We start from the raw sequence: 3713 nt of genomic DNA on the forward strand, positions 1-3713 counted from the left end.
CTAGAACCTTCTTTATCCTTCTTCAATTTTCTAGAGCTTTCCAGAAACTTCTAGATTCTTCCGGAGTCTTCTCCAAGCTTCTAGAAACTTCTTGATCCTTCTAGTTCTTCTAGAACCTTCTAGATCCCTCTTTCACTTTCTAGAGCTTTCCAAAAACTTTAGATTCTTTTGGAATTGTCTCCATGCTTCTAGAAACTTCTAGAATCTCCTTGATACTTTTTAGAACCTTCTAGAATCTTCTAGATCCTTCTAGATTCTTCTAGAGCCTTCTAGTGATGATGTAGGCGATGACACAGGTGATGATGCAGGCAACGAATGACTCTCAAGTATCCATGACATTTCCGACTTAGACAAAGATAAATGAGGGCTTGTTTGGCAAGAAATAATCGATGATTTTGATAATTTCCTTCCTCTTGAGTGGGAAGACTTAAGGGCAAAGAAAGTTATTGTTTGGGATGGCAATCACGGCTTGAAAATTTGGATGCGCTTGATAAAAACACGTACGTCATTTGTTTTTTGTTTAATATAAGGTTGTCTTATATTACTCTATGATTTCTATTTTTCCCTTTTGTTGTTGTAGAATTTTCAATGATAAAGTGGAGACATTGTCTGTCAAGTGTCAATTTGTCTATGTTGATAGAAGTGCAGAGTGGAAGCTTATGCTAGCTCTACGCTCTCAAAATGAATAGGCTTATTTGTTGTTTTTTAAAAAAAATTCTATTACTTTATCTACGTCATTCTCTTTCCATTTTTTAAGATATTGTGGTTTAGGATTGGTAGAACCACTGTGAGCACAAATTTTGGTCAGGAGATCTTCTTGTTCCATGGATAGAGGTAGAGCTTGCTTGCGAGAAGAAGGCATCTAAAGGGAGTTGGTATAACGCTCTTGCTCTTTTATTGGCAATGCTCAGAAGAAAGGTATACTTTTTTTCCTTAAAGTATACTTTTTATGTAATTTCTAAATCTTGGCATAATTTTGTAAAATCTTACTTTTTTTTCTACTTGCTCTACAAAAGGAAGAGTTTGACATGTATCTTATCAAATAGATGCAAGAGATCAATGATCCATCAATTTTAGTGCCAGAAAAGGAAATGGTTGCTCAAGGAAGAGTTAAAAAAATATTCAAAAAAAGAGCTTATAAGGTAAACCCTTTCTCTTCTCACCATTCATGTTTGAATTTCTACAAAATTGTAAGTTGACATGTCATTTGGATAGGATTTATTGGATTGAAAATTTTATTTTATTTTATTTTATTTTGTGCAAATGCAGCATAGATGTTGGCCATTTCCAACCCCACCAATGGCCAAGGGTTCTTCTCTTTGTTATCTAATTTCAATTGGATAAGAGAAAAGGATCATGTGGGCCTTACAAGAGACAAGGTCCACTCTTTGGCAACTTCTAAAATATCAGTGGAAAGGTAATAATCCTTGGCTTGAAATCATCAAATGAATCAATGCATTTATGGTTTGTTTATTGTTTTCTCTATAGAAAAAAGGAAATATTGCACTCTTTGCTGCATTGCCGTGTAGATGATGTTAATTTTGAGCGTTATATTAGTGCAATGAAATTTAAAATGTACTTGCATAAATAATGATATTGGGGAAGTGTCTTGAAGGAATGCTTAAGGATCAAAGGGAAAATGATTGATGAAATGCCGGAGGGCTTTGAAGCATGGTTTCATCACCAGTTGAGGGAGCACATTGATAAAGCTTTTGTGGAGCTTTTGAGTAAGCTCAACACAAAAAAGTCGGATAAAAAATGTCCAAAGCTCATGGAGTCTTCGAGGAGAGTATTATTTAGATAATACAATTGATATCTTTATGATTGATATTCTATTTTGTACTTAGATTTTGTATATAAATAAGTCACTCGGTAAAGGAGCTCGAAGAAAGTTAAATGCATTTTATGTTTACGGCTAATTCAACTTTACGATCAAACTTTGTTGGAGAGGGACCTCTCTTGTAAGGAGTGTTTGTATCCACTATGGATGAGAGGTTATGGTTTGCTTGCTTGGGAAATTGAGTATTGCCCTTGGTCGCTAGATAACACTCGAGGCACCTACCCACGTGACGAAGGAAACTTATACAAATGTTATTTTTTGGCATTTTTTAAAAGTACAAAATTGTTAAAGTGCTCATACTATTTAGACTATGTTTGTGAGAGAAACATATTTTTGTTTGCTTTAGAGAACGTTCTTGAAATTAATGAAGAGGGTATTGAGGAGATTGACTCCACTTCCAAGAAAGCCACCTCTTCAAAAAGAGTAAACACTAGTACAATCTCCTCTATAAAGAAATGATTGGAATTTGTTAAATCCAAGAAGCCCAAGAAGTCCCCCAAAAAGAACAAAAAATTTGGTCAAGGTTCCACATGTAAACTTGCTTGTAAAGATATCTAGATGTCACTTTCTATCTACTCAACAAGTCTTTATGAAATATTTTATTTTCAGATTATGGAGTTTCTTTCCATGTGACAATTATTGGCAACATGCTAGATGTTTACAAAATTTCTCTCAATGATGAGAAATGGTAAATACATGTGAGAAGAAAGATTGACTATGTGTGGTGTGTGTTGTGAATGTTTGAAATACATGTGTTTGATTGTATGCAGGATCTTGGATTTTCTACATTCAACTAATGTTGATGGGGAAAAGAGCAATGAAGTGGCCTCTCTTTTGTTCGCGGATTTTCCAAAAAGTTTTAAAGTTGAGAAATTTTTGGAGAACGAGGTATGCATTCTTCAAAACCTCAATGGACAGTCTATGATAGTTTTGGAACTTTAAATAAATTAACAATGTGTAATATGCAGGTCCCTCCATGGAATCAATTCTCTCAAAAATTAAGTAAGAAAGTGGCCATAATAGCTTCTAAGTATGTGGCAGACAATGGGTGGTACATCACCTTAAGATCCACTGATCACTTTGGCATTCTATCTGGCCATGCCATCAAGATGGGATTTAAAATGATACACACCATTCTTATTTTGATCCCCAATGGCTATGTGCGAAAGACCATTGAGATTGAGAGAGTAAGTAAATTTATTTGCTGATTGAAAAGCATGCTTGTAGTTTTCTTCAATTAGATCACGTTCTAATTGTAATTTGTAGGTGGAAACACTATTGCTAGGATTGTTTTATCATAAGGGTCAATGTCTTATCTACGACCGACAAGATGGAGAGAGCGTGGACAACAACTCTTTCGATGCCAAGCCCAGAATACTGATGGAGTGTGCCGACAGAGAGTACATTGGAGGACGTACTCTTAGAGGTTCCGCCGAGCGTAGCCTTGACCTCTTTTGATAAGAGGATATGTTTTCTACTATGCCTTGTTAGATTATGTTACGTGAAGTAAAAATATGCATGTTCCTTTTTTTTTTTGGCTGGCTCGTGCAGACATTTACTGCGGAGCACACCTACATTGTTGATATCTTTCAAATTAGGAAAAATATGGACTCTCCTTTGGCCTTTTTGATTAGTGAAGGCTTAAGGGAGAACCAATGAGAGGGCTCTTGGGATATCACCTAAAGGGGGAGGAATGGTAGAAGTGCAGCCTAATTGTCTCCCTTTTCAATGCTTGGTTCTTAGAGAGTGGGGGGAGGGAGGCTGGGGGGGGGGGGTGTAAAAGGGGGAATGAGGTGTCATAAAAGAAGGGAGGGACCTCCCCAAAAGAAAACATGCGCAGGCTTAAAAACCCTAAAAAATGATTTTTTTTTTA

The 3713-nt window shown here is 36.1% G+C and overlaps 1 pseudogene; it reads left to right on the forward strand.

Annotated features, from left to right (window-relative positions):
• The first annotated feature begins 287 nt into the window (after positions 1–287).
• LOC147456978 (uncharacterized) lies at positions 288–3125 on the forward strand (annotated as a pseudogene).
• Positions 3126–3713: the final 588 nt, after the last annotated feature.

Source organism: Adiantum capillus-veneris, chromosome 5, assembly GCF_014529385.1.
Source record: "Adiantum capillus-veneris isolate H3 chromosome 5, ASM1452938v2, whole genome shotgun sequence".
Taxonomy (NCBI): domain Eukaryota; kingdom Viridiplantae; phylum Streptophyta; class Polypodiopsida; order Polypodiales; family Pteridaceae; genus Adiantum; species Adiantum capillus-veneris.